The following is a 10630-nucleotide window of genomic DNA, read 5'->3' as shown; positions in this document are numbered from 1 at the left end:
TCATTTTGTTTCAACAACTCACAGATTTTGGAGTAGAATTCAGAGCTAAATTAATGGGAAGGCAAGCTGGGTATCCACCTAGGACGCAGATCTAAAAGAGGAACTGAAACATCACTGGAATAAATTGGCAAAATGTAAATTGGTTTCTCTCCTCACTGGTGTCAACCTGTCTGTGTTGAGCACTTCTGTGAATTGCACATGGGCTTGCCGTCAGCTGAGCTCAAAAATCAATAATGCACGTTGTTTTGCTCACCGGGAATGAGTGATTTAGTTTAATCATCTAAATGTTAAATCCCTTAATTTGCTTCCCAAGATATTGTTCATCTAGAAAATTACAAAAGAAAATTGAGAAAACTACAGAAAATGTGGGAAATGTTTTTTTTCAGTCTACCCTTCTGTAGATAGTGAAGTTACTAAGTGACTGTTTTTGTTAATAGAAAAATCCGTTTCTTCCAGCTTCCACAAAAAAGGATGTACAAATATTTAAAGAAAATATGGTATAAGAGGTGCCAATTTTCTAGTCTTCCCAGAACAACCACATGTCTCAAGTCAACCCTGAGTGACACAGATCCATTTGATCAGCTTTCCAGCATCATTGCTGTGGGAGGCAATCCATAAATGGAAGGTATTTAAAAGTAGTGTTGACTTTCAAAGGCCCGTTTACTAGACGTATTCTTATTAAATAAACTCCTTTAACTTTAGAGAACCTGGCTTTTGACTGTTTTATCTCAACTCTCTACTACTAACATCTCCAAGCTTATAGAATCATTTCCTCACTTTTACTCTATGACTTTTTTTGTTGTTTGGCTAACTTCCAATTCATCATCAATGATGAATTCTCTCTGTCATTTATAATTCACTAAGAAACATCACAAAAATTCTACATCAAGTTAATTTGGTTTCACTCAGTCATTTGAAGACTAACCATAGTTTTTGAAGGACTTACACTGGTAGGCACCGGGCTAATGGCTATATACATTTACATAATATTCATTTTATCCTCACAATAACCTTCTAAAATAGATACTATATCCATTTCAGACAATAAAACTGAAGCTAAAACACATTGTATTTTTTTACCTAATATTTCACAGGCAGTAAATAGCAAAACTAGAATTTGACCCCTGGTATGTCAACTTACCTGACACCAAAATCCATGCTCTAAAACCCTGAACTAATTGTCATTCAAATCTATCATTTATTGACCAACTGATATGTGCCATGTTTTGCACTGTGCACTTTGCATTTATTCTAGTTAAGACTCACCAAATTTATAGAGGTAAATCACTTTCTAAGTGGTCTCGTGGCCTGTGAGTGGCAAGGTTAGAGGTCAACGTTAAACTTGTCTCTCCAGGTATACAACTGACCACAATATGACTTTATCTCCAGGAAGAGTGTGGGGGTTTGCTTGGAATGACTGGAAGACTGACTGAGCCCTCAGTGCCTAGCATCTTCACTGACTCTGCATAAATAAAGTGTTTTAATACCAATGAATTTTCAATCTTTTGGAGCTAGTGTTTTTTTGGTGTAGCTGTGAAAACCATTTTCAATATCTTAGTTACTCTATACTTAATTTCTCCTAGGAACTCCTGGATACCATTTGGCCCAAATTTCTCAAATATGAAAATCAGCTTTATCTATTACTTTCCTGAGGCTTTAATATGGGCTAGGCCTGCTCTCTACTTTTTCATCCCTAATGGTCTCTTTATTAGGTAACTGAACAGTTTATAAACACTTATCCTAAGTCATTTTCCGTTTAGCTTTTCATTTTATTTTGGCAAAAGCAGAGAGATAGAAATGTACATTAACCTAAATACTTAGCTTGTTAACACTGCAGCATTTAACAAACCATTCCTCTGTCATATCAGTTGAGGTGGCTGCTGTGATTGGCCACTAACTAGGGCTATTGAGGTAGGTAGCTTCAGACATGACTCCCAATGACCTTTACCTCTTGGTATTCATGCCCTCATATAGTACCCTCCCTTTGAGTGTGATCTGGATCTAGCGACTTGCTCATAATGAGTATAATGTAGCAAAGGTGATGGGTGCCATTTCCATGATTAGGTTACAAAAAGTTACTGACTTTAATCTTGCTAAAACTCTCTCTCTAGCTGATACTCTCTTGCCCTCTCACTTTCTCACTCTGATGAAGCAAGCTGCTATGTTGTAAGATGCTCAACAAAGATGAACATATGGCAAGAAACCAAGGGAAATCTCTAGCTAACAGCTTGTGAGCGACTAAGGTTTAGACCAATAACTCACAAGGAAAAGGATCTTGTCAACAACTATGAGAGTGAGCTAGGAGCCTAGCCTTCCCAATCAAGTCTTGAGATGACTACAGCCTTGTTAGAGAACCCAGCTAATCATGCCCAAATTCTGACCCAGAGACGCTGTGAGATAATAGATGTCTATTGTTTCTGTCTGCCAAGGCTTAGGGCAATTTGTTACACAGCAAGAGATAACAAATACAGCTCATTACTTCTAGCCTTCCTCAAGAGTTATGCTGAGACATGCTATGCTCAGGTTGGGCTGCCCAGGGACACCTGTTCTTTACACCCCCAGTGGACACCATCTCCTCCATATTTTGAAGTGCATATTTCTGAACATGAAGCTCCTTTGCTTTAATTGTTTGCTCCTTAGAAAAAAGGCAAAACTCCATTTTCTTCAGAAATATAATCTCCTTGTTATTCGGATGTCACTGTGCAGTTGTCTATCTGCCCTGCCCTCTTAGGGCTTAATTTAGGCCCTGAATAGGGGTTGAAAAATGGACTTTCTCCTTGACTTTCAGCTTCCACATTTTTATTATCAATTTTATTTAATTTTTATAATTACATACAACAAATAAAAAATACTTGTGAATCTGTAGTAATAATTGTATATTTAATAAGAACTATAGCAATAGATTTCATTCAATAAGCTCTTAGGCTGTGTCAGACATTATGCTAAGATCTTTATATGAGTTATATTACATAAATGTTAAAAATCTATTATTATTATTTTTACCCACTAGTCTATGTTTTCCAATTTACAGATGAGAAAATGGAGTTTAGGGAGGTTACGTAACTTGCTTGCAGTCACACAGAAAGTAAGAAATGGAACTGGGACATCAACCTGAATCCAGACAATCTGTCTCCATAGGCTACACTCGCATACTAAAAGGATAAAGAAAAAAAAAATAAGACAATTTTTTAGAGCATTTTTAGGTTTACAGCAAAATTAAGAGGGAGGTACAGAGATTTCCCATATACCACCTACCCCCACACATGCATAGCCTCCCCCATTATCAGCATCCTCCACCAGAGGGGTACATTTGTTATAATTGATTAAGCTACACTGACACATTGTAATCACCCCAAAGTCCATAGTTTATGTTAAGTTTCACTCTTGGTGATGTATGTTTCATAGGTTTGGATAAATGTGTAATGACATGTATCCACCATTACAATATCACACAGAGTATTTTTACCACCCTAGAAATCTTCTATGCTCTGTCTATGCATCAATCTCCCATCCCTAACCCCTGAAAATAAAATTAAGTATAAAAAAAATAATTTAAGCCATTGCAAATCCTACTATCAGAAATATTGCCATTAATATATTCCCTTATTTGGCTTGTTTTCTAGTTTTTTATGTAAATATGTATTTTATGGGGTAAAAGTTCTGCTTTCTCTATTTAAAATTGTATTAAGAATATTTTCCTATGCTATGTTTTAGAAAACATGATTTATAATAGATACAAACTACTCTAGCCTATAACATATCTTAATTTTTAAATCATTACTTTATTGTTGGATGTGTCTGTAAATTTTTCCCAATGAATAATATTGCAATGTTCTTGAATGTGAAGATTTATAGTCTTAGAAGTGGAAATACTAGGTCAAATATACAGTTTTTTTTTAAAGATTGGGCCTGAGCTAACATCTATTGCTAGTCTTCTTTTGCTTTTCTTCCTCCCCAAAGCCCCCTAGTACATAGCTGTATAATGTATTCGTAGGTCCTTGTAGTTCTGCTATGTGGGATGCTGCCTCAGCGTGGCTTGATGAGTGGTGCTAGGTCCATGCCTGGGATGCAAACCAGAGAACCCCAGGCCGCCAAAGTGGAGCACACGAGCTTAGCTGCTACACCACCAAGCTGGCCCCTGGAATGTACATTTTTAAGGCTCTTGTTATGTATTAACAAAATGATTTTTAGAAAGGGAAACCCAAGTTACACTCCCTTAAACAATTTAAGTGCTTGCTTGTCTTGCCAAACCTATCCCAGTATTTTTATTTTTTCAAATTTTCCAATGATTAAAAAATTCATCCTAAAATTATTTTAGTTTTTATTTCTTACTGAGTGTGAAAAATTATCCAAATGTTCATTCACTTATGCCTTAGCTTATTAATTTAGTGCTATGTTTATGGTGAGAGGAAGAAGAGAGAAAAGTGAGGAGGGCGTGTGACACAGAGGGAACAGGCTGAATGGAGGGATAGAGATACAAGAAGATAAGACTTGAAGGCAAATGAGAACTATTACAGAATTTTAAGTATGGAAATGACAGGACAAGAATTACATTTTCCAAAGATTATTCTGGAAACAAGGTATAGAGTAAATTCACAAAGATGAGAATAGAGTGAATGGGTAACAATCAAGACAGAGAAGTCAGTTAGAAGCTAGTTTAGTAATTGGCACAAGAAAATGAGAGTCCAAACAAGTGAGAAGTGAGGTGGTGGCCATGAAAACGGAGAGAAAGAGAAAGACTCAAGAGACACTTAGAAGATAGAGTCAACGGGCCTCGGAGGCTTCTTGGATGTGGGAGGAAAAGGAGAAATCTGAGGTGCCTGCCAGATTTCTTGCTGGCGAGACTTGGGTGGTAGCATTTCACTGGTTAACAATTAGAGGAGTGTTGGGACAAACATATTAGGACATCCAGGGACCAGTCAGTTGTCTAGATTTGTCACTTGAAGGAAAAGTGGGAGTTGAAGACAGAGGTTAGAAAGTTCTAGGTAGTACTCGATGTTGCTTCTCTAAGCCTCTGTTTTATCATTTACGGTGTGGAAAATGATGCTCAATTCATGGGATTGTTGACAGGAACAAATGAAACAATGTTTGGAAAGTGTTTAGCTTAGGGCCTGGAGCAGAGTAAACACTAGATAACGAGAGCTGCCTTATTATTATTAATAAGAAGGCAAGAATGACCATCGATGTGTCATACTGAACAGATGTTAACAAAGATAGGTCCTAAAATGCATCAAGTTAATACTGCGTTGGAGAGAATCTAGGCGACCTTGCAAAGGGCAGTTTCTGTGAAGAAGTAATTGTGGTTGGGAGAAGTGAGGGCTGTTCTGAAGTGTGCCAAAAGCATATCTCAGTGAGAGCAAGAGATGGATGAGGATGAGTATCATACAAGAAATGAAAGACTAAATCATGGTGTTTGCTCCCTATAGCAGGCAGAATAATAGCCCCCCCAAAAATGTCCCTACCCTAATGCCCGGAACCTGTGCATATGTTACTTTATGTGGCAAAAGGGGATTTGGCAGATATGATTAAGTTAAGGACCTTAGAATGGGGAGATTATCTTGGAATATCTGGGTGAGTGCACTGTAGTCACAAGGGTCCAGATAAGAGGGAGGCAGGAGAGCTGGAGTCAGAGAGGGAGATGTGATGACAGACGCAGAGGTCAGAGTGATGCAGCCACAAGCCAAAGAGTATGAGCAGCCTCTAAAGGTTGGCAAAGGTAAGGAACAGATTCTCCCTTAGGGTCTCCAAAAAGGACATTGTTTTGCCAATACTTTGATTTTAGGTCCATAAAACCTATTTCAGACCTCTGACCTCCAGAACTGTTAGAAAAATGTGTTTAATTTTAAACCACTAAATTTGTGGTAATGAGTACGGCAGTCGTAGGAAACTATCACAGTCTTTTAAGAGTGTGGTGGGGAGTGAGATCCAGGGCGCATGTTAAAGGATCAGACTTGGCTCGGACAAGCACCTCCACAGCCCAGAGATGGCAAACACTTGCCCAGATAATCACCAAGTGGCTGATCAGCATAGCTGTGATCAGAGTCTAGAACCATGCCTGACACACAGTAGGTGCTCAATTAATATATACTGACTGAATCAACAATTCAGAGCATTTTAAGTTTTTTATTACACTTTGATCTCACTTCTTTCTTTCCAACCTCCTCAGGTGCTCATGTAAAAGTTCCAAATTTTAAAGACTGTTTTTTCTCCTCTGGAAATTTGTTTCATCTAACACATTTTGCTGAGTGTAAAACAAACCTTGATGTGTAAACTAAAAGTTGAAGTGTAAACCAGAGTTGATGAATTTCAGTTCACCTCTATGGAAGAACTAACTCAAACCAACTGTCTCTCCTTTCTGTCTCCCTTGAATGAAAAGTTGATCTGAACAATTTAATCTCCATTGAGATGAATGAGAAATTAGAAGCTTTCTATGCAGGTTTATGCAGCTCCGGGATTTGTCATTACACTTTTACAAATTTCTTTAGAGGGAGCTAACAATAAAGATTAAAAGCAATAACTCTGCAAAGTACATATTGTAGCTGGATTTGAAAGGACACAACAAGCTCCTGTTTAAAAAGGAAAGTCCCTGCGGCTGAGGTTCTGGTCTTCCGTGTATTCATTTCTTGCTCCCACTGACATTCTCTGAAGGCAGCAACCATGTCCTTTAATTCGACATTCAAAGAAGCCACTGCTAACCATGCGGCCCACTGTGATAAAGTCAAAATGTGTGTGAGATCTCCTCCGGGAGTGGAAGAAGAGCCTAGAATTCTTGTCATTCTTCAGCTTCTACCTTTCCTTCCGTGAGACTTACAATTTGCATTTAGTCACGTGATTTGCTTCCTTTCTGCTACTGTTCTTTCTCATCAACCTAAAGAGAGCTGTTTGAGACTGCTTGGGTCTCTAAAGAATAGTGTTTTAAGATCATCTTTTATCCCTCAAGCATTTTATCCTATATTTTAGAAGGCTATATTTAAATACGGTTCACATCTCCCATCTTCTTCTTACCTCTCCTGACCGTCTCTTCCTAACTTTTTGTTTATGCTTGCCTCCAGTCAACGAGACCCAGAATTTGACACTAACCTTGACTACAAATTTAAGCAAATATTTTGAGTATTGTGTAGGGAGTCTTCCGGGGAGGGTAGAGGAAAAGTTGACTTATTAAGCAAATAAAAAAGATTAAAAAATCATTTGAAATATTAAAAGCAGATGATCGGAAACTGCATCTTTTCAGGACTCCTTAAATTGTCCATTTTCTCCACCACTTAGGATTGCACTGTGGATTTCCATAGCAACTCTCCTCAATTGTTATTATGCCATTGCAGTAATTATCACATCCACAAAGGAAGACTGGTCATTTTCTCAGTAGGGAAAGAAAGTAACTAAGGTCTATGGAGGATCCAAGGAAAGTGAATCACTCATGCCCTTCCCACCTAACTACATCCTGAAGCATTCCCTACAAGTTTTGCAAGGACTGTTACTTACAAGTTTGTTAATTTTGAAAGCAGGATGAACTCTTTCAGGCCAATAAGGCACCCTGCAAAAATACATAATCTCCCATAAGGTAAATATGGCTTACAGCGTTGGCTTTTATTGGGTTATTTGCAAATGGACTGAAGCAATATATAAGCTCATATTAGAGGCCTTCTTATGGTAATTAGAAAGGGGCTTGAAGATGTAGATGCACGTATACACACACACACACATCATCCTCCAACCTTAAAAGACTCCTCAGTTATGATTATTCAGCTGAAGTATACAGATGAAAGCTCTATTCATAACAGCTTCAGAACTTCCTGGCATCTAACATGAATAATATTGTTAAATAAACCTTGCTTATTCTCTATATGTTTGAAAATGATGGTCAGCATAGCAAAAAGAATCCATAAAACAAAACAGAGTAGAGCTTTCTGATGGCCTGTTTTTCAAATGCTTCAGCAGATAAGGTTGAAAGAAAGAAGCAGTAATTTGAATATTGTTTTCTTTGTTTTAATTATAAGGTTGTTAACAGAGAAATGCCTACTGGTTATCAGCAAGATTTGCTGCTCAGCTACCTCAATAGCACCCTCCTGTCTGTCCTAGGGTGGAAGATTCTGTATCACTCAACAAATTCAAATCTTTCTGAGTCTCTACTATGGGTCAGGCACTGTCCTAGCCCCGGTGGGGATAGCAGAGTACAAAACAACCACATTCCTGCAATCACGGAACTTACTTTCTAGTGGTGTGAAATAGTCAACCAGTGAATAAATATGTCCTAAGACAGCTGATGATAGGTGTTGTAAAGAAAAGTAAAGCAGGATAAAGAGGATAGATACTAATAGGAGTGAAGTTTATTTTATGTGGGGTGGTCAAAAGAAGGCCTCTCTGAGGAGGTGACATTTGACATTTGAGCCCAGTCTTAAAAGAAATGGTTTTTCAGCATTGCTAAATGCTCTCAGATCCCGGCACCACTCTCAGTAAATCTGAAGATGAAACAAACATCTGCCAGATGAAAGAAGAAAGAAGGTAAAGACAGGAAACTCGAGTGATAAATCCACACCAATCCAATTCAGGGACTAATTTATGTTTCCAAAGCATGTTCAGAAAAAAGTTAAAAAGAAATCCCCACACTGGGACCCTTTGATGAATCACCAGTAGCTAATTGTTGCCGAGCATCCCACAGGCATGACATATCATTCGCAATCTGGGTGGATTTCAGAAGAGAAATGTTATTGCATTTAAACAATACCATTAGCCAATCTGATTTCACTTACTGGTATGCACTTTGTTCCAGCTATCTAGTCTAAAGATGAATTGCCCGATGGTTCCATTGTCAAAATGACAGCGTGAAAAGAGAAGCATGTGGGTTGTAATAATAATGTGGTACATGTGTAGAAGGTCAGAGAAGCAACAGATTAACATTCCAGTGAAAGATTTCCCCTGGGACATCTCTTGAAAGTATCTGAGGCCAAAGATCAGGACACTGATAATGTGTCTGGCGTTGGTGGTGAAATTGTTGTATGTATTTAGCTCTGCTGAGGACAGAGCTGTGTTCTTTTCAATTAGTCGATGAAATCTCTCCTGAACAATGAAACAAGCCCACCACGGAAACCAGCATCCCGTGCAGCTGAATGAATGGAAATGAGGTTGTGTGAAAATATGAGTTGCTTACATCAGATTAATGAAATAAATTCGAACACATTCCCTTGAGAAGGCAAGTAATAATTCCCCACCCTGGAGATTTAAGCCTACCATATATAGCATGACATTGCTGCAGTGAATTTTAAACCAAATTCTCAAGCTTGCAACCTTTCTGCAAGGTGAATCTGCAGATTATTGGATGGGGCCTTCCAGGGGTCCCTTCTGACTGCTGGCAGTGCGGAGCAGTGGGTGAGGAGGCGGAGGGGCCTGTGTTTGAAAGCAGATTCCATAACTTATTGCTGTGTAAAAATAAACTCCATTTTCCTTATTTTTAGAATGGGGAAAATACGCAAAGCCCAAACATTTGTAGGGCAGATTTAAAAAGACAATGTTTCTGGAGCGTTTAGTAAACTCTCAAGGAATGGAAGCTACTGCTAAGTTTTCCAGTTTCTCTGTTGCTTCCTTGACATTCCTGCAGCCTCACCTTCCCTGCCCTGGTGGATAAATCCTTAGTGACTGGATACCGTTAAGAGGGAATGGCAAGTTTTGTTTATATTTCTAAATATAAGCACCCCTTAACTTCAGGAAAGAAGATTATCTACTTTGTCTAAAACTTTGTTTATGCATTAACCGTCAAAAATGAAGATACGGGAAAATAGGAAGATATTTACTGGGAAACTTCAGGAAATAAGTAAAATACAAATGATTTGCAAAGTACAAAGGAAATATCACAATAACAATTTGGGAGGCAGTGTGTATAATGGTTAGAGTGTGGTCGCTGGATCCAGTGCATAGTTTTAAATTCCAGCTCCCCTACTGCCAGCTGGGTAACCTCCAGCAAGTTACTTAACCTCTCTGGGCCTTGCCATCTTATCTTTGAAATGGGCAAATAATATTACCTACATCACAGGGTTGATGGAAGATTAACTAAATTTGTAGAAAGCTTAAAACAATTCATGTTACTATTTGCAATTCTTGACGACTTAAATTGTCATAAATGTAATTCAAACCATGAAAGTGTTTTAAGTAAACATAATAAGGTTTTTCAGGTTGAAACTTTAATTGTGATTTCTAATTTTATTAATGTGAGTGATTGTTTGTGCTCTTACCTTTTTGCCATAAGGTTTTATTTCTTTAGATAGCAATACAGTAGGATTACATTGAGTTGGTTTGTCTTTAAACCGTTTTGAGGAAGCAGGTTGTTCTCTTCACAATGAGATCCCTGGGGCCTATCAGAGCAGCCCCCTGAAGCAGACAGACTTTGCCTCCCACTGTGGGAGCCACAGTTCACAGCTCCATTCTCAAGTCCCGCCTTCAACACGAACCTGGAGGACCTGGGGAAGCAGCCCTGTCAAAACAGGTTATGACTTGAGGACTCCAAAGAAAAGTTCCATAAAGATATAACATCTCAGTGTAGGATGCACAAATCCCCTTTAAAAAAAGAATCTAGCCTTTTTTATGAGTTGGATAGCCAGTGTTTGGGTAAGATATTCGAAACCAATGAAGTATAAAA

The sequence above is a fragment of the Equus przewalskii genome, chromosome 13 (genome assembly GCF_037783145.1).
Source record: "Equus przewalskii isolate Varuska chromosome 13, EquPr2, whole genome shotgun sequence".
NCBI classification, from domain to species: Eukaryota; Metazoa; Chordata; class Mammalia; order Perissodactyla; family Equidae; genus Equus; species Equus przewalskii.
The sequence above is the reverse complement of the archived record's forward strand: the minus strand, read 5'-3'. Positions refer to the sequence as shown.